The sequence below is a fragment of the Morone saxatilis genome, unplaced genomic scaffold (assembly GCF_004916995.1).
Source record: "Morone saxatilis isolate NCDOM2014 unplaced genomic scaffold, NCSU_SB_2.0 Contig1, whole genome shotgun sequence".
In the NCBI taxonomy this organism is placed as follows: domain Eukaryota; kingdom Metazoa; phylum Chordata; class Actinopteri; family Moronidae; genus Morone; species Morone saxatilis.
This window is the reverse complement of record NW_023339651.1, coordinates 3,542,491-3,564,552: the sequence shown is the minus strand read 5'-3', so window position 1 is coordinate 3,564,552 and position 22,062 is coordinate 3,542,491. Positions and strand designations below refer to the sequence as shown.

Below are 22,062 nucleotides of genomic sequence, written 5' to 3'. Positions count from 1 at the left end.
TTAGAGATATGATACAGAGAGCGCTACCTGGAACTGGGACCCCAAGAACCCAATCTCAATGAATCTGAATAGCACCTCCAAATTTGAGACCCCAACCCGATCCGACACCCAAATTGTTGCTTTGTTTCAACCTTTACTGCAATGCACTGGATACACACTGTTTATCTGATTATAACACATGACATGCAAGGATGCAGACAACTGCCGCAGTATAAGAGAGAAAGAGAAATTCCTCCGAGTCACACACCGAGTTAAGACTGCATACGGTCGCCTGGAGGTCAGAGGGGAAATTCTGTCACCTTCAACTGCTGCTGCTTCAACTGGATAGTTCTTGGAAAACTGTTTACGGAATGTCACCTCTTAAGTAGCTTTAAGATGAGCGTCTGAATCTGCATGAAAGACTGTGTTTGTGTGTGCATGCAAGTACTCAGAGGGTCTTGATCCATTGGCCCCTGCCTCCCTCCTCTGTTGTCTAAGGAAGCCTTTATTCTTCCCTCCGCTAATCCCTGACTCAATGCCTTTCTAATCCTGAACAGTGGGATACAGGGCATGAGAATGTCCTTAGACGTGACTGATATTATTATTGCTTTTACTGCTAATAGAGAGATTATAGGCCATATTCAAAACAGGTTTTGTCAGATAAATACATGTTATTTTGGAATCGTAATATAGCAGAAGGCAACTGATTCACATCCCAAAACCTTCAGAGTGATTATGGTGGCATCTCATATTATACAAGATTGCCAGGTGCTGGTGACATGATGATTTTGAAATAAATGTATAGTTTTGATTATGAATTTCTTGCTTTTGTAATTTGGTTTCGGTTTTCTATGTTTAATACCATTATAAATTGAAGATTTTTGTGTTCTAAATCATAATCTTTATTTTTTTTTTTTAAATAAGGACTGTTGGTGGGATAAAAAAAAAAATTAAAGATTAGTCACTGGGATGTTGTAATGAGAATTAATTTATTTTTGTGCTGTTTTCTGACATTATATATATATAGACTAACCAATTAATTAAAAAAGAATCAACAGGTTAATTGATAATTAAAATAACTTAGTTGCAGCACTGAAATAAAATATACTTCATTGACTAATAGACCGTGACACTGTTTGACGCAAAGTGGTCCTTTTAATTCATAAAATAAACTGCATATAAATCAGTGACTTCAATGCACTTAACACGTCTTTTTAATTTGTTGAATTTATGAATAAATGCTGGAACATTCTGTATGACTGAATCTACAAGTGTAAAAACATGCTGACTTAAGGTGTAAGGTTTATGAAGTGCTGCAACCGTCAACAATGTCAAAAGGCTTTTAATAAGCTTATAAAAGGCATTTTTATTTATGACTCATGAAGAGGTTGAGATAAGAAACACAGCAAAAGAACACCACGGATGAGGCTGACATTTTCTGCTTTATGAGTAGGGCTCTCATTCAATGCTGCATGTTGTAACATTACCATCTCAGATATATCATAAACATCCATCTCTGCAACCAAAAACCCATTTATTATGAAAAGAACGTTAATAAAGAACCTTATTCCTCCTAACAAAACACGGTTTCTCTAGCATGCACTACACACTAATCACAATCACAAACAAGCTGCTTCCAGTGAATCACACACACACTCGATTCATTGTTATGAAAAAAGGCCGGGGCAGAGTTGACTGCCACTCTGAACCTAGCAGGGGCAATTTTGGTGCGATGGTGAAGAGGACAGTAATGACGTAAAGCTTGAGGTTCATCACTAAGTGTGCTTTATCAACGGCTTTCTCTATATTACATCGACTGTTGCTACAAGTGGCGCTAGCCTCAGTGCTGTTGTTTGTGTTTGTAGCACAAACAGCTGGTTGTTTATCTCACTGGGACAGATGAGAAAAGGGCCCATTGTTTGATTAGCAACTGTAATTAATTCTATGTAGCAGCAAACAAATGAAGAAATGTCATACCTCATTTGAAGAAACGTGCGACTATTGGTGGGAAAAACAACCTTTCCCTTGTTATTTTAACACCTGCTGACTCATCAGCAGCTCTCGCACACTCACGGTTTGTTTCCAGACTGTCAACATTCATAACACACTTCCAGAAAAAGAACAAAAGTAGTCTTACAAATCTCTGTTAGAACCCGCTCCCCTCTCTGCCATAGTTGCCCTCTGAATTACACTGTCCTTGTATGTACTCGTTCGCCCTTGCTCCTACCCAGGATGTTATGCTCATTAATATCCACTTTATCCAAGGTCGGGGCACGAAAATACAGTTTGTCAAGTGGTCTGGGACAGTGAGCATGAGAGAGATAAGAGGGGGAAAGTGAGAAACAAAGAAGGAAAGAAAGAAAGAAAGCGAGATGAAGTGAGATTGAGATCATACGTACAGTACTTTCTGCTGGGGGACATGGAGGTAAAGTTGATGAAAGGTAAAAGAAAGAGGTGATTTAGGTCTCTGTTGGAATGAAGACAAAATAAACTCACTTATCAGAGCTAGAAGATGAATAACAGGAAGAGAACAGGGCGTGTCAAAAAGCTGATTTAGGGCGTTCAGCTGGATTTGAGCACAAATGTACATATATAGATAAAATGTCTGGGATTTTACACTTGCAGATTTCTTATACAACCATCTATGGTCTGTGCACATTTTACTACATGGGCAGTAAAATGGGAATATCCAACTGATGCTGTGAGTGTGTCAGGAACCAAATAAGTTTAGTAAGTAATAACATGTGATTCCTTAATTTTAAATAGGTGAGAACATGTTCTTGGGTAACCTTCCTCTGACAGCTAATACACTCCACCCAAAATAAGTTTCCTAAATGTGGGATAGAGAGGGATGACATGCAACAAAGGCCCCCCTGCTGGATTCAATAGACCCATTTCACAGCAGGCATTTTGACTTGTCAAAGCAGGAAAAACACAGGTGAAATGAACAACATTAATGATGGCTGCATTCCATTTAGGTGAGGCAGTTCCAGAGCTTGTGCATGCTCAATCACTGACATGGCTTACTGGGACTCCTAATGGAATGGAGCTATTGTTAATGTTAATATTTACACCTGAGCTTTTCATGCTTTGACAAGTCAAAATGTCTGTAAGTGAAAAAGGGTCTATACAAGGACATCCTGGCGTGCAGATATACAGTACGGGCCTTAAACCACTCGACCACCATTAAGCCCCCTAAATCCATCTTTTGGGTATGAGACACTAGTGTGCCTTATGCTTGAAAGGTGTCATATAAAGTTTTTAATTTCCTCATTGTGTCCATCTGTACACTCAATACAGCAGCACCAGTCACCATAGCTAATCACTCTCACACCGTATAGTGTGTAGTATGTATGTGCATAAAAACAGAGACTAAAAGCTCATACTTAAGTAAAGCACCTTAGAACTTGTAGGATTTGCTTTTAGTTTATATAATCTTTAACAAACACACATATAGGGGTATAGACCTGTATAGTTAGATTAATAGCACAGATTCTGAAAAGTGTCACATTCAAAAAGATGCACTGAGCGTAGATCAAATTAGTGACATCAAATGTTGACCTGAAAAGTATGACAGTTTCTGTTATCATTCCAACATGAGTTCAGAAGTCTTCAGATTCTTTACAGTAATATCTTGTTTGTAGTGAGCACACACATGCACACACATACACACACACACACACACTGTAACTCACATGGCTCAGCCACATGCACCTTGATTCTCTTCCCTTCCAAGACAGCTTCCAAATTTTAATTGAGCTGACAAAAACTGTCATTTTCCCTGAAGCAGGGTTCACCTTTAATTGCATGCTCTGAAATACAGCCTTTAAAATGCATCAAAAGAATAACTAGTGAATGCATGTTGATGCCTGGAGAAGCTTTGAATTAATTAAACATGACTTGCTCTCTTTCTCCTTTGTTCCAGGCCAAAGAGATCGATGTCCCTGTGTTCTTCAGAAAGTTAGGAGAAAAAAAAGGTGGATGAATTCTTAAGTATAAAGCAGGCAAGTGTGAAATGTAGTTTTACAGCGGGAAGAAATCATTAAGTTCAAGGATTTGTGTTTTGAGAGAAAAAAAATCAATTGAAAGTATTATCAAAGAAAAGGGGCACTGAAACAATATTTAGGAACTGAGCTCAGTATTTAGGAACTCATGAGAGCGGAAAATTTGTAGACACTTGAATGCGTGCTGCATAATTGATTTAAGGTTTGGAAGGAGGTGTTTGAAAACCCTCCTGCAGTAGTGCCTTCCCCTTCCAACAGTTCAAGAATCAAGGACTAGGTAAGTGCAGACACCTTAAGTCTCTACCCTCATACACACATGTCGTACACATACATCCAACAAATACACATAAAAAAGGCATCAAGTACATTTTGAGGTACTGCATTAGCTGACTGCAAGGTTGCCATTTAATCCCCAGAGCAGCAACACAAATCCTTCCTCATTACCACCACTGAGGTGCCCTTGAGCAAGGCCCTTAGACCATACCTGCTACAGTGGAGCTGCTCAGCAGCAAGAGGATAAGACTCTTGTACTGGGCAGCTTCGATGTGTGAATGTGTCATATTGGATTAATGTCTGTTACCAACTTCTAAATTCACGTCAACATCCCAAATTTTGTCAGCTAAGTACAGTAATTAAACCCAAATTTATGAGCATAGTGTTATATTGTCAATTCAGAGTATTTTTAACCATCACACGATCAACACATACACATACTATACAACCATCAATGGCACGGAACATGGACACCTTTTCCGTCTCTACGCTCCATTGTGTATGACATGAATGCGACGGTTAGAGCAATTTCCTTAATAACTGAACTATTAGCTCACCCTGACAATTCTGTTGTGTTTGTGTGACAAAGCACCTGTCCTTATCTGCAGTTTCTCAGCTATAAAACCAGTTCATCAAGAGATGGAAATGATATGAGACGAAGAGTGACACAGTCGCCAAACCTGTCAACAGGTGTGTAGTTGACTTAAACACTTTGGAGACAGGCATTAGGCATTTTGACTTTATCTCCTTTTCCCCCTCTGAATGTCCCCTTTAAAATATCTGTCCATTTAAATGTCACAATGACACACCAATTTGGAAAAAAAATACAGTCTTACACTTTTACAAGAATCTGTATTTTGATTCAGGGCTCTTTGACTAATCATTTGAATCATCAACTTTAAGGGGGGCAGCCTAGTCCAAAAGGTACTACATGCTTCTTGCAGCTGCCGGCATGTTCTGGCATGCAGCAGATCACATGTCAGCTTAGATGTGTTCACTTTTTTACTACACTGAAACAGACTTTCAAGCTTGTTATTCCATTTTAATACAGCAAGAATGAACCTAAATAAACCACATAACAGCTCAAAACCAGACCTTTAGATGTCAGTATGTCTTTCCCCATGAATGCAGGTATAATGTAACCTCGGCACTGGTGCAGTAGAAGATGAAGGTGCATACATGCTCGGCTCCAGTGGGCAAAGTTCAGCCCTTAAGCTCCAGAGGAGAACCCTTGTTAAAATTCACACCATGACAGCAGACGTGGGGTCGGTGCTCCCGATCCCAAGGGTGGCCTGAGCAATTAGTTTAGGTTAAGTTAGGTTAAGTAATGGAACAGGGCCGGGCCAAGTTGTTGATGGGGCGTATGCAGTCTGATCATGGAAGAAACTGAGGTGGAGAGGAGGGACGTGGGTGTTAGTACCCCAGGGTCGCAAGCAGTCAAAGGCAAAGAGATCATGTTTCATGCTATGTCTCTGCTCGCCCCCTCGCCAAGCTAATTACTGTCAGGGGAATATTAATAGGTGCTAATAGGTCAAAGCAAAGTGACCTAATGCTATCTGGATGGACGTTTTTCGAAATGTGACCTTGTAAGTATACACAAACACAGACGCCTGCATACACAAAAATGTTAATGTTCAAGTTACATGTGTATACACAAGTGGCGATTTGGGGTTTCATGCTTGTCAAGTAAAAACAGAAATACAAACTACTTAGAAACTTCATACATCCATTTATTTATTATGGTGAGAGCAACACCTGACTCAGCAGCATGCTAGGCTTGACAAAGGAAACTGCTCAAGAAAAATGCCAAGACATGAATCTCTGGTTTCAAACTGTTTGAACTTTAACCTACTTCGACACTGAGCTCTCGAGCTGTGATCAGCAGCACTCAGTTTGTTTCATGTATCCCCAAATTTAGATGTCGAACAACCAAACAATAGTGTCCTTCTCCTTGGGAAGAGCAGGGTGTTTGTTACTGCAACACATCTTCTCAAAGAGCCCCCATTGCACTGTGTATCTATAAGCCTTTATATAGTATACACACTAAATCCCTCAGTGTTGCCTTGCTCAAAATGGGAACACTGTGTCCTACCTGATTCTGCTGGTAACAGTATGTTTCTTTTTCTGTTTGCATGTAGTGCATGTGTGTTTGGGTGTGCATATAGATATGTGTGCACCCGCCAAGGACCTTACAGGGCAGACACGGCCCCATGGCACGATACTGCCATTTTATTTTTTTTTATTTTTTTTTTCAGTTTTACCAACAATCGCTCTGCCTTATCTGTTCCTTTCACCAATTTTCTTCCTCATATTATTTATCTTTCTTTCAACCCTGTTTTTGATCTTTTTACGTCACCGCTTCGCCGACTGGCTTCATCTTGCTCTTTGGCACTTTGGTTGACTTTGTGTCACTTTCAAAACCAATGATAACGACGATAAGGGTTGTAAAACAAAACCCCTGGGAAAGATCTGTGAGATCTCTGTTACTACAGCCTACAGCCTTACTGAACAAGCCTTAAAGTGACTGCTAATAATTCTTGTTAAAAATCAATTAAACAGCTCAGAAAAGATGCCAAAAAATACAAAGAAACGCAAAATGACCACACAGAGACACAAAATGACGAAAATCATGTTTTATGACTCTTGCTCCTATGTAGGATGGTTTGGGGACATGTCACGTGTCTGTCATGCCCCAGAGGCAGCCAGAGACGAAGAAGTTAAAACAGGAAAGCAAGTACAGAAGATTCTGAAGAAAACTAGTTGGATATGTAAAGATCAGCTGGTTGACATACAAACAGGTAGCCTGGAACTCTTTTTAAACCTTTATTTATTCAGAAGAGACTGAATGACATTCCCACCCAGTAGTTACCCAGTAACACCACAGCTTTCTGACACCAGCCAATGAGCAGAACCACAGAGTTAAGAGTTAGCTGCCTTGCTCATCACTATTAGCTGATTAAGGGGAAGGCCAGTGGCACAGCTGGGCAGAGCTGGCTGGCGCCTGGCACTGGGACCGATGAGCAGTCGAAGACATAAATTTACACATGACATCTGCATACTTGCAGGGCACAACTAACTCACTAACGATGCTGCCAGCCTCATTCTCCCTCCTGGCATTACAACATTGCTCAGTCTTAACGTTTTATTGTCCCATTACAACAGACAACATGTAAATGTTAACAAGTAACATCATGAGAGGCTGACATAAATACAACAGATGTTTTGTGAGCCCCATTTGTGTCTTTTTTCTGTTTTGTCTCGATTTCATCTTCCTTTGTTCACCCTTTAAGGCTGCATATAGACAATACAAAGGTTGAAACTAATCATATTATTTGTCAATTAAAACTTTAAAATGTCAAACTGATAGAAAATGTCCATCATAAATCCCAGAGCCCAAGGTGACATATTTTGTTCAACCAACTCTCCAAAAGCCAAATATATTAAAGAAGAGCAGAATAATTTCACATTTCAGTAGCTGCAACCAACATATTTTAGGTATTTTTACCTAATAAATACTGAAACCATTAAGCAGTAATCAAAATTGCTGTCAGTAAATTGTTTTTGTACTGGATGTCACTTTACCGTTTTACCAGCCAGTAGCACAGTTAACACTATGACATGCAGTCATCATGAATAAACATTTTTTTGTATTAAAATGCAAAATGCATCTGAGGTCAGTACAATATACTACAGATTGATCAGATGGTGATGTTCTACAGTCTTTTACAACTGCTACTAATGGATTTTAAAAACAAACCTACTGAAGTCAGTAGCAGCATAAGTCAGTAGCAGCATATTCTCTGTGCATTAATGGTAATATAAAACAAAAAGTATTCTGGATTTATTTTTAAAGGCTTATATAAGTACAGAAAAACTGGGCTGAAGGCAGTGGGAATAATAATACCCATGGGTATCCTGTGACTGGTCTGTGTAATTGTTGAGACTAAACATAAAATGGTACATTTTGTCAGCAGGGGCTAAATGAGGCAATGTATACTTTTACAAGACCTACGTACATAGAGAAAGATAAACCGACATGTGTCTGCTTATAAGCGATGTGAGCCAAGGCCAAAGATTAACGTACATCTATAGATAATGTTAACATATTAACTTTTAATCTACTAGACAGTGGGCAAAAAGAGGGGGAAAAAAGAAAAACAGTCTGCTCTTTCTCTCTCTACCTCTCTCATCCCTCCTCTTCCCACCCTCCTTTGGCAAGGACAAGCTAAGGTGTTGCCAAGAATGTGACTGCATTTGGGAAAACATATCCAGCTCACTTCTCTTTTTTTCACTTCTTCTCTTTTCCTCCACTTCTTTTTTTTTTTTTTTCTTAAGGTGGGTCTGTGAATGCTGCAGAGCCCGAGACCTCCAAAGGCTGAAGTTGGGGATTTTTTCTTGACAGATCCAACTACCTTCAGATTTCTGCGCTTTGTTCAGGTCAATGTGTATTTTTCAACCTCTGCTAACCCTGCACTCTTTCCACTGAATCTCCAAACACCAACCCAAACACACATTCAGCTGTTTCCCCTGCCTTGCATTTCCCCGTCAGCCCACCTTAAGAAAAACTGCACTCTTTGTGAAACTGTTGGAGGCTGTATGCATGTGTGCTTTCCCGATTGTTTTCCCAGAGATGTCTACTTCCACACTTCATTCACGTTCATTTCCTCACAGCTAATGAAAGTGTCTAATTGTAACAAGACAACATGTGAAGAGAAATTTTATTATTATTATATTGCTTTGGAAAATAAAAAGTTATAGGGTCTTTAACAAGGAGAAGTTTGTACAGTTTCAATATGAAGACAGCCCCCAATGACACAAGCTGTCATTACATTACATCAACCTCTTCAACAATAAAAAAAAAATGAAAAGAACCTACACCTATAATAATACGTGCAGGATCCATGTGAGAAAGTGTTGATTTAAGCTGAAGATTGAACTGGTTTAAAGGTCAGAGAGTTTCCTAACCTGCAAAGTATGCACAAGCACACATATGGAAGTGATGTTGCTTTGGTGATTATATCCTGTGTGGGTACAAATGTTTGGAGGCAGCAGTCATGCCAAATTTCACTATAAGAAAGAAGGAAAGGTGTGAGTGTGTGTCAGCATGTACAGGTGGTATAATTAGATGGGCTAGCAGAGTAGGGAATTCCATTTTCATTGTGTGTGTGTGTGTGTGTGTGTGTGTGTGTGTGTATATATGTGGGTGTGTGTCAGTGTATAATTGCGTGCGTATCCAACAATGGGCGGATTGAGCTGGCAATGCTAACAGAGCAGGCAAGAGGAAAGTTGTGTGTTTGTGTGTGGTGTGTCTGGGCCCTGAGCCTAACCTGCAGCAACCACTGTGCGTGTGTGCGTGTGTGTGTGTATGTGCTTGCGTATATGCAAGCACACACACACACACACAGGCTGTGATAGCATGGGTAACTTTGTCTAACTGTGCCAGAAATATGGGCAATTGCTCTGCTCTGCCCCTTCCTCACTTCATCCATCACTTCATCCCTCTGCTGCACCCATACAGGTGCTGTTGCCATGCCAACAGGCCAGGGAGAGGTCTCCTTTTCCAGGATTAGAGATGGAGCAACAGGGAAACCCCCCAAAAGGTCACAGCAGGGACAGGTCGATCATAAATATCAAAAACGGACATGTTTCCTACAGAATGAATGACAAAGATACATGTTGGGGGGTTTAACATACACAGGCTATGTTTTAGAAAAAACCTAGAAAACAGCTCTAGTGGTTGAAATGGCTATCAAGATGTCTCTCAATGAACAAATTAGCATTTGTAATAAAGAGAAAATTCAGGACTTTGAGAAGATTCAGCAAAATAACCCCACTGTTTCTGTATCTGTTTGAAAAAAGTAATATATGTGCATAAATATTAGCGTTGTATTTTAACATATTTCATCTGACTTTTTCATATTTCATATTTTCCTCACATATTTCCTTTTCTCTTATGCTTTATTTATTTAACGCTTCATATTCAACAGAATAAATACATCATGTTACTAGCTGTTGTTATGTATTAGTACACAAGAGCATTGATTCTTAAATGTGTTGAACACTGTTTGTTTTACATAAAAGAACATTCAGGAGCAGATTCACGGATTCCCATCTCCCAAAGCGGTTGTGAAACCACAGCAATTGTTTTCATGTGTGTGCACGTGCATATAGTGTTGCATTATACAAGCCTGGCAGAGAGTATTGTCTCTGTGTGTGTGTGTGTGTGTGTGTGTGTCAGTTTCTTGGAGTTTACAAACAGGGCAGAGATCCAGGCACCAGCCTTAGCTCAAATAAAAATAAACCAGGCATATAAACAAGGGCACAAATAAAATTATATAAATAAATATGTGCAAATGTATCAGGCAAAATAGCAAAGCCTCAACAAATTGAGACGGGTTTATGTTTGAGGGGGAGCCAGTCTGAGCTCCATGGGGAGAGAAAGATGCAGCCCACAGCTCGTCTGGTTTCTGCACTGAAGCAGGTCTGTCTGCTTCTGTCTCAAGGTCTGTATTAGTTGTTGATTGTAGACTTGGCCAGGAAAAATCTACGAAATTGTGGCAGAGGGGTGCAACTTCAGCACTGGCAGTAGCTGGACGTGCAGGATACAGGTGGGTCCTACGTGGTTTTTTAGTAGCCTGATTATTACGCCAGAAAGCCTGTACTGATTCTGTACAAATATAGCCACTGGCAAGAGAAAAAACAAGCTAGTAATTCTTTGAACTTTAAGTTGAACTTTCTATTTGATGCTGTTTAGCTTGTGCTCAGTATGGGGGCAACATGGTCAGCTGTCTGGCCTGGATACAGCAGGTCCAGGCTCTGCGAGATGCTATACGTGTCCAAGCAGTGCCTGCCACACATATGCATGGTGCTAACTGGCCTCCCGTCGTCATGTATAAGATGACACCAAGTGACAACACTGAGGCCATTCAGACCATATTTAAGATCTCGCCCACAGAGGACGGAGCTGTGTCATGTTATTCGGGTCATGTGCGTGTCAGACGCTTCTGACAGATGTACGGATGTATAGGCAAGGGAGTACACATTAGAGTCTTACTGTTTACTGATCATGATCCACCAGTGCCTGGTTTGACCCAAGGCTCAAGTAGAAGAATTATGGTGTTTCTATTAGATATTTAAACACCATTTTTTCAGGGTGCACGGATAGCTCACCTGGTAGAGCTGGTCCCATGTACCAAGGCTTAGTCTTTGCTGCTGCAGCCCAGGGTTTGAATCTGACCTTTGGACCTTTGCTGTGTGTCATCCCCCCTTTCCTGTCACCCTTCAGTTGTCACTATCAATTAAAGGCAATAAAATCCACAAAAGATTTTTTCACATTATTGCAGAAGACGGCCACCATTATGTTTTAAATTATTATCTTTCCTTTTAAAACAAATATTCAGCATCTTCTCACATATTTTTTTCCCCTGTATTTTTGCAAAACCACAGCAGGAAGAGCCTGACAGCAAAAGCCCTAAACGTATTAGTATTAGTAGTCCACATGTCCTGAATTATTCAAACAAAATTGAAATAATAAAATCAGAATCAGGCCCCAGTTTTTTTGTCCACCCCCACAGCATTATAGTAAGCAGATAGCCATGACTGCATTTTGTGCTCAAAGCACAAATGTCTATCTTTTCAATTCTGTCCGTCTTCCATGGTGCATTTAGTAAGGAGAGAAAATATGAAATTAATACATTTTTGAGAATCATGAATGAATTCAGTCTGATGGGAACCAGACCCTGTGAACAGATCCTTTAACAGTACAAGAACCATACTGTACTTGAATGTACAGACGTTTTTTTTTTTTAGACGCATATGTGCTCAAACCTGCACACACGCACACACTCTATATTCCATGTCACCTCTCTCCCCCCCTCAAGCCTTTCCATTCATCTCCACATCCCTGTCACCTCTGTAATGAGCAATAAAACACATACTGTAAAGAGACCACAGACACACACATACACGCTCACAAAGGAACAACATGGTCATTTCGTACATGCCCCCCACCACCAAGCCCTTCCACCCAGGGGTGTAATGAAGCCTACGAGGCTTGGTGAGGCCCCTGTGCGCCCCTGAGCCATAACTACACCTTCCTCACACTATAATCTCAATCTTTCCCTGACTGAATACAGCAGAATCTATGAAATAGGAGAAGGTGGTAAAGTAGGAGGGTCCGAAATGCGGAGCCAACAGGCTGGAAGGTGATTTTCTTGGCAGAGAGTCTGGTTGGGGTACTGAGGGCCATGGGCCCGATTCCCCCTGTGTGGTCCTGGATCTGATTAGCATCAAGCCCCACACAACAGACACACACATGGTAGAGCTGCCCACATGTGAACAGTAACACCAACTAGCGTTTACAAATACATTTCACACACACACACACACACACATCCAATCAGACACTGTACATATGCTGCGCACATGCCGCGTGTTCAAAAGTGCAAACACACTCCTCACTGTTCAGGGATTCACTTGTTATCTGAACAATGTCAGAATAGATCACGGGGACAGGCAGTTTACAGTTTTCCGACTCATAAATGCAAGACAGTGATAAGAAACAGAACAAAAGCAGAGGGTGAGGAAAGAGAAAAGGAGGGGACAAAAAAGAAGCAGTGGAAGAACGCAGCGCGAGCCAAGCCCGTCAGAGCTTTTTCACTGCAACCATCCCTGAGGAACAAAATGAAACAGTTACTCGATCATCTCATCTTTTCTATGCTTTCTCCTTGTTTTCTTTTCATGGATATTCCTCACACACACACACACAAACACACACACACACACACAAAGATAGAGTACATACAAAATCAGTCCTAAGGCAACAGACACAGCACTGTATGTGCATTGAGGGGGATGTTTTTTTGTTGTGTGAGTTCATCCAGAGTTTGCCGCCAGTGTGTATTTTCCTGAAGAAGTTGAGGGAAAATGTGTCCATGTGGTGGTCTATAAAAAACATCCACGTCCAGGTTGTGTATGTGATTAAAAAAAGAAACAGCGAAAGAAGACAGAAATGTGTTTGAGGTTGGATGTCAGGATGAATTTTCTGCTGCCTAAACATGTCTGAGTCTTTGAAAGACTTTGTCAGTAGTTATTGGTGAAGGGCAAAACAGTTAAGGGAGCACAGCGCACTCTTTTAGAATGTGTGTTCACAGTTTCACCTGCCTTAAAAACGCCTCAAGAGTCTACGTGTGTGATTCTACTGCATGTGGTGGTGCATGGTGATGATTAATTACTTGTCATCACAGTGGTTATTTCCCTTAAACTAACTACTTGTACAGCATAATTCAGAAACTGAACGCCCTAATAAGTGTTTCATTTGGGGTAAATGTTGAAACACAGAGAATCCAGGACTCACTTCCATAAAAACTCTTTTAACTCACATTCAGTCTTGCACATAGGACAGCACGGATCTTAGCAAAACCAGTAACTTATTATTATATTAGGTTGAGCAGATAGGCAGAAGAGAAGACATTTCCTGTCACTCTTCAGCTGGCACTATCGATTAACGGCAACAAAAGCCCCCAAAAATATATTTATAAAAGTGAGGAACATCTGATGAAAGAATCATTATAAAAACAGTAATTCTTGGAAATGTACTCAAATGTAAGTGCATGTACAGTATCAGTGCATCCCTCTTTGCACATATTATTTTCCTAATTGTGTGAGCAGCCACACGACTTCAAAGTCAAGATGAAATAAACTACACACGGCAAAGGTTGGAGAAACTGAGCCGCACTGCATCCTTAGACGGAGGGAGAAGGAGCAAAGGGCAGGCAGGCTGTCAGAAGCACATCACTGTCACCTCCGTTCTGTGTTTATGCCTTGGAGGTTTGGAATCTGCGTAATGATCGGGTGAGCTCTATAAAGTAAGTGTTGGGGCTATAAGGCAGGGTATCTGTGGTTGGTGCAGTATGTGTGTTTGTGTAATGCCTTGGGATCCAGATTAGAATATGTAGAATTCCTGTGAATGTCTGTACTGTAGATGGTACTGTAGGTAGATTTAGATTATGTAGTGTTGGATATGTAGGGCACAAAGTACACCATACTGCTTTTGTTCAAGATCCCCTTCAAACAGGTTTTAAGATATGAAAATACTAGTTAGAAAGCCGAGATTGCATGAAAATGCAAATATGTCCATGCCAACTATTGGACACAAGATGTCTCCTACCTCACTGTAAAGTCTGTTCTCAGTGTATGTGGACTAAAGTTCCCGTTACACTGCTCCTATGTACACGTGTTTAGATTAAAGGTGAGCACAGAGAAGCTTTCCAACTTTAGCAGATGAAAGTGAAAACAGCATTCAGGTGTCAAACTCTGCGCATACATCATTCTGTAAGTCAAACATCCAAATGAAGCAACAATAAGCAAAAGACATATTTGACTGGAAGGGGGCTTTAACAAAGAAGTACATGTGTGTTCTTTGGCCAATATATGTTCCTACCCGTCCTTGAGGTTGAAGAAGACAAACACTCAACTGTGTGTGGGTGCCAATCCAGCTTTTAACATCCACCAAGGCCTTCTCCCCTGCTCATTATTGTTTCTTTTGAGGCAATGTTTGAAAATACCAAAAACATTTAATGGACTTTGAAGGTTAAACAAGATGGGTATCTAGCTAATTCATCGCTATGATTAGAATGCAAGGCTACACAGTAGCTAGGTTGTGGAAACAATTAATAGTTGATTCACAAATATGATTAAAGAGATTACAAGAAAAAAAAAACAGCCCACATTGCCTCTTTATAATTATAATTTGCCTTTGCTTTCTCTTACTCCCCTCTGTTTGTTTCCTCTTGAAGGCTGGGCGATACGGTTGCTTTCCAATATCAATTATATATCACAATATGGCAGATGCATGCAAAAATCACATATAATATAATCAAAGTGATTTACAAAGCAGAGAGATGAACTGTGCTCCACATGCAAAACAAAAAGTTTAACAGATTGTTACAGCTTTTAATTACAGCTTGCTGTAAATGATTAAAGAGAGACTGTAACTTTTGATAGAAGGAATAGCACAATGTTCCTTCTACAAAATAAAAGTTGAATTAATAAGCAATGAATTGTACCTCTGCCTAATTTAATATGCTCACTACTATAGGTAGTCTAGTACGACTGGTAAGTTTTGACAGCTAATGAGAGCAAACTTTCAGTTGATGTTGAATAACAAACTTTACGTAGTTAGTTTGCTGACTCTTCTGACTTCTGACTACTTTTACATGTAACAATGTTACAAAAGTTTGAAAAATTTCAGCTGAAAGTCAAAATTGATGAACAAAAAAGCATTAATAAAAAGTAATTAGATGTGGATTAATGTAAAAAGGAAATGTGCAGTAATGTAAAATATTAACATTGTCTGGAGATAAAAGAAAAACTGGTACAAAACTGCAAAGATGGCAAATCTCAGGTTTGTACTTTAATTAACCTGCACTGTATTGTGGATGAAAAGCCTCTTGGACAAATGGAACCTTACGCAAGCTTAGTTAGTTCTTTTCAGAGCACCACCCTGGAGGGGAAGCCAGCGCTGCATAAGTGCTGCTTGACGAGGACAAGAATGAGGATCAACTACAGCAGGATGGTCCCGTTCGACCAGATACAGAACAGCCGTTGGGGAACCCAGCGATGCTCCGTCACACTTCACGGAATCTTTGTTCAAAATAGCTCAACATACACAAATATACCTTCAAATGCTCGTATCATACATACGGAGAATTGAGCTGGCACCGACACACACATCAAGCACAGACAGACATGCAACCAGAAACACGCCCACACATACTGTACAGTATAGACGCATGCACATGGAAAGGTCAGAGGAGTTCAGTGCGCTTAAGTTCACTGCTCCACTGCAGGCTGTTTACGGCCGCTGAAGAATCAAGCGCACCCAACACACACACTCTCTTTCTCCCTCATAGAAAACAACTATTGAGCGTTGTGTTCATTTGGCCCGCTGACCCCTGCATGCTCTAACCCACAGGCTGCTCTAAACAAAAGAGAGGGTAGAGTCAACAGAGGACGGCAAAATAAGGAACAGAGAAGAAAGGAGGCTGGAGGAGACGAAGAATGCATGGTTGACTTCACACTATGATCTGTTTGATATACAGTACATGCATGCAGGCGTACACACTCATGCACAATAGAGAAGGAGTGCTGTCTATCACGTCTGATTTTACAGGTGCTAATGATAACTCATTCCTACAGGGTGTTTGTAGCCACCTTTTCTTTGCAAAACATTTTGAACAAGCTTTGATGTTAGCTGCAGCTACTTTTACTGTACCTCAAAGGAAAGGTTCCTAAAGGTTATGGGTGTGGGTTCCAGGCTCATGTATTAAGGGACAGTGCTGGAGTTTGAATTAAAGAAAATGCAAATCAAACATTCATCAACGTCACAAGTTCATATGTAGATGTTTCCTTCATATATATATATATATATATATATATATACATATTGTGACAAGACATGATTGTCTACATTTTCTCTATCTTTTTGGATTTATCTATATCTCACTTATGTTTACAAGGATGGTCTGTTGAAATCTTCTTAGCCAAAATGCCAGTTACACAAACTAACACAAAATGAACTCTTGAGGAGGAGGAAGAAAAGAGGAAAAATATTGACACGCATTAATAACATACCACGCATTACAAACATACCAAAAGCAGATTCCCAAGCGTGTTTTACCCAAAGATAGCAATGCAGAATGTAGAGCATAAGGGTGAGTGGAATTCTGCCATTATATACACGCTGCTATTGTTGAAATAATTCCTTCATTTATCAATTTGACCCAACCGAGACATCAAAGACAAAGAAGCTGTTGCGACTCAAAGACAATCAATTAACTACTGTAACTGCTTATTCTAGGCCACACAGTGTGTAATGGCAGATCCGGTATCTAGTGCACAGCCAGCAGCCACTCTCACAGCTCTCATTAGTCGCAGCCAACACTGGGGCAAACCCAAAGACTTAAAAAACCTGAGATCAAACGTGTTTTCATTGAAACGGTTAACTCATATCTGTGGGAATAAAGTTCAGAAGAGGGCTATTATTCTTCACTGTGCTACAGGAAAGCCCAAGTGACATAAATAGTGAATAAGCTCTGCCTAGCCCCATTAAGCCCAGCGGTGGAACGTAGGGCTACTGGGATCCATAGTCTAGATTCGACTGTGGTGTTAGCACAGCTTCATAGACAAAGATGCAATAGGAGATGATGATATGTTGCCATGGGACACAAAGCTACAGCAGTGCGTGTAGGATTTGTTCTACTTAAGCTGAGCAAAGGGTTGTGTTAGATAGGAGATTTTCCTGCAGTGATCTTGGAAATAAAGCTTATTGCTGCTGCAGGAAGGACAGCAGTGGGACTAAGGCAGACAGGGTTCAGAGCACAGTGGTGGGGAGCTATATGTGTCTGTATTATTTCCTGAGAGACGCGTGCACACAGAACACTTATGCACATGGTAGCATGCATTTTCTATTTTGGCATTTCTGAATGTTTGTGTCATTTTTGTAGGCCCGAACAACTGCAAATATGTCAAGATGTGACCAACTGTTACAAGAGCATTACTGTATCTACATGTATACATTGCGTCCAAGGCCAAATTCAACATTTAGCCAACAGCATATTTAGCTTTGAAAATGTCCCAATGATAGGATATTTAAAAAATATTGATACAGCAGCAAACCTTAACTTGTAGTGCACATCCTGTCTCCTAAAACATACATAATACGTGCTAAAAATAATTTACAGTATCACTCTAGGAATCTATTTCTGAGCTGCTGCAGCCCTAACAGCTGGTTCAGCATCTAATTAAGTGACAGAGATAAATGATAGAAAGGCGAAGCTGGCAAAGGAAAGATTTACAGACAGATTGTGAAAGGAGAAGGACATATAAGGCAAAAAAAAAAAACGTCTTTACAAACATTAGTTCCATCTCGAGGCTTAATCATAAACATCTTGTACTGCTATGCACACAGCAGTTAATGTATACATCTTTTACTATTCACACTGCATCGCAGTACATGAAGAATTGTTTTACAGATCTGGAAAAGCAAGACATTCTGGGTCATTTAGTCTGTAACACAAACAAAGACACTCGATGTGTGTAATGAGTAGGTACAGCATGTGTAAAAAGGGATAGACTTACAGTATCTCTATTAAATCGCTTGAACACTGCCTGTATAGTGGAGTCTCAGGGACTAAGTTACCTTTACAGGGGCCCCCTGTAACCTAGAGGCTGAAGGCAGATAAGTATGCAACATGACACAATGTCCATCCGTTTGTTTCTACAGTCAACTACAAATTACCACCAGAACTGTCCGTAAAATGTTTTTTCTAACCAATTAATTAGGAGTTTTTAAAAATGATTTTCTTGAGCGTTTTACCTTTTATCAGGTAGCTGAGTTGAGAGAGACAGAAAATCACCGTCCATGCCCTAAACCCCTTGGGCAATTTGACTTTTCACATTTAATTAAAGTTGTGAAATGACCAATTAAGATTTTCAGTCTGTAGGATATTTAGAAATATTAAGTCAAAGGCAAATTAATTTGCTGTTTTATTCTTTAATCCAGTTTGATTTAGTACTTCTAGATATTGTAAAATAGCCGTTAGCCTCGTTCAAATCTAAATTAAAAACTATTTTCCTGTGACTTTGATTAATTTCCTCTGCTGCTCTTTTATTTCTATTATTAAAATTCTGATCACTGTCTGATCACCATGCAGAACCTTGCACTACATTAGACTATCTTTTCTCAATAAAAGGCAAAAAAAATCTATTTGTCTACAACTATTAGAAATGTTATCAAAGCATATATATATATAAAAGGGTGTATCCAAAATAAAAAAATAAAAAATATACCGCCGTGACACTGTTGTTCGGGACCATGCTGCGCCTGCATCTCTTCAGATGTTAACGCTAAAAGAGCCCATTATGCTGCGGCCACATCCCTCCTCTAACAGCTGCACCCAAAGACAAACAGGCCGCTTCAGCAGCCTTATCACAGCAGGCCTATAGCAGCTGCCTGGAGCTCATGTGACTTATCATTAGACTAATGGGCTGTCGATTAATGTTAACATGCCAGCAGAGCTCATATCTGTAAGATCTACAGGTCAGTGCAGAACCATCAATAATATAATTGACTGACGTGCTTTTTTCTGCTGGTGGCCTTCTACTTTTCATTTGTGATCTTTTCTTACACAGTCCGTCTTACTTTTCCTTTGCCATGAGCCACGATTTCACTTCATGGACAAAGTGAGTCAATCCAGGTCAGGTGCAAGCACTTTTGTCTTTTCTTTTACAGAGAATGTTAAATTTCTCTTTTGTTTCATGTTACTTTATCAGTCCTCGCTGATGCTTAGAAATGGAAACAAGATATACACAAGAATGTTGCTGGAGGACAAATCAGATTATATAGACTATACCATAAACTATAACGCACCCTCTATTAAATCCATATAATTAGATCCTTTCAGGCCTACATCAGGTTACAAAGTGGCACCATATAGAACAAATCAGACTCTAATAAGATCCTGGAATCTCTGCCTATTCAGAAAACTGGAACCATAAGAGGATATTACGTAAATCATGCATTCGGTATGATTGAATCTTTGTAAATGTTCATGTTTTTGCTGATAAAGGAGAGTGTGGTACTTGCAAAACAAATGACATTCCCATCAGCCTCAGCTGTATTTACTTGAGTTAGCAAATGTTAGCATGCTAAAGAACTAAGCAGGCCAGATAGGGTATATAATCCCTCCAACGTGTTCTGGGTCTGTCCTAGTTGATCGTGCCCAAGGTTTCCAGGAGGAGTCCCAATCAGGTCCTCAAGCCACCTTAACTGTCTCCTTTCAGTGCCAATGACAAGTGGCCAATCTACCTGTGTAAGACACTCATTTCAGCCGCTTGTATCTAGGATCTTATTCTTTCGGTCACTACCCAAACCTCAAGACAACATACGGAAGTTTGGAGCGTAAACCGAGTTGCGAGCTATGCCTTCAGGCCCAGCTCCCCTCTTCACAATGACAGTCCTGTATAACGCCTGAATCACACAGCATCAATTATTTCCGCTCTGTTTTACCTCAACTCGTGACCTTGTGAAGACCCCAAAATACTGTTCTTGAACTCCTTCACTCATCAGTTTCTCTAATGTAAATCATTATAAACTCTCAAACCTTTATCTTGTATCTGGACACAATCTCTAAACAACACAGGTTTCAAAGCTGTAACTGGCTCAGCAAAGTGCCAGTAATGTGTAGTGTGAGAGAGAGAGAGAGTCATGAGAATCCAAACCTCTATTTGGGTGCCAACTGTACACCAAAAACTGTACTCAACAGACATGCTGCACGAGTTAATGTAGATATGCTTTTACATGGGTACAAGAGCCTAACCAGGCACTTTCTGTTGAATGAAATATCACAGCTAGAAGGTCACAGATTACAGGTCCTATGTAGGTGGATCCTGTAAAGAGTATTTGATTAGATGTCAACATTAAATTCCAAATACCAAATTCTCTTAAATGTGAATATTTTCTGCTTTCTTTATTCCTCTATATCAGTAAACTGAATATATTTGGGTTGTGGACGAAACAAAGAATTTAAAGACGTCATCTTGGTCTTTGAACACTATGAACCAAAACACCTAACTGATGCATTGAGAAATTAACTGACAATGAAAGCATTAGTTGCAGCCCTATATCCCTATACTGGCTGAATACTTAGCTCTGCACGTAGGTGGTGGTGGGAGCCTGTGTGTAAGACACAGCTAAGTAGTATTACGCTCACCATCTCATGTCAGTGTTAGGTTTTAAGTATTACACTGGCATGCTATCTGTGTGAAAGGTGTGCTTAAGGTTTGCCTTGTGTGTGTTTGTGTAGTCTGTCCTTTTTCTAGGTTTCTTTGTTAATTTTGTCATCCTAATTGTCGATACTGTAATTGTTTGTCTATATCTATTGCATGTCTCTCTTTACTGGAAGTCTTATAGAGGATAGAGGGTAAAATAGGGATAGTAAGTGCTACAGTATGAACAACAACACCAGGCATGTTTCTTCACATGGGTTGAGCATCAGCATTGGGATTTAAATCCTCCACAAGAACTAACGACAACAGCAACACCTCAGTCAAAATCTAAACCACAGCAAGGTAACAAACCACACAGGGCGCTTGTTTTATCTTTTAGCAGTCTGAAGACGTCTGGAGAAGCATGAGGTGTGATTCCAACTGATGCTGAGAGACATCTGATAAAGCGTGACACCTTTTTACTCGAGCTGAAGTGGTTTTGATTTCAGAGACCTGCATGCAGAGCAGCACATACATTCTCACGACTAAGAACTGAATCGTGGGACAGTTGCATCACAAGAGTTGTTTTAAAGCAGGGCCAAGTCAACATTTAGAGATGAAGATTGTTTAATTTGTTAAATTTGGGTTATGATGTCTGTGCCAACTCAAACTCCCACAAATTGCATGGGTGTATTTTATGTCAGTAAAAAACATTAACATTAACATTGCTATAATTTACCTCCCATCTATTAGAAATAACCTTCTCATGACAGGGATATTAATCAAGGGATGTAAAGCTTAACCCAAGTAAGACTTGTTCATCCAAGGTCCAGTGTACCCTAAGTACTGTAGGTACCGGGAAATTAATTCTTCCCGACCTGACGGAGCACGTCCTGTACAGTCGTTAGACTGTTGCACATGATCTGCACAGAGACACAGAGACAGACGTACCTGCGCGGATCAGGTAAAGCAAGAATCAACAGCAGTGAACACATGAGCTGGTGTCATTCGTCACCTGCTGTTGTTAAAATGGAATCGC

General features: G+C 40.1%; 1 protein-coding gene across 1 annotated transcript in view; it reads right to left on the bottom strand.

The window, feature by feature from the left end:
- The window catches only part of LOC118325971 (thyroid hormone receptor alpha-B), a 119,789-nt gene that overhangs the window by 28,715 nt on the left and 69,012 nt on the right, over positions 1-22,062 (bottom strand). The gene's annotated exons all lie outside the window — the stretch shown is intronic.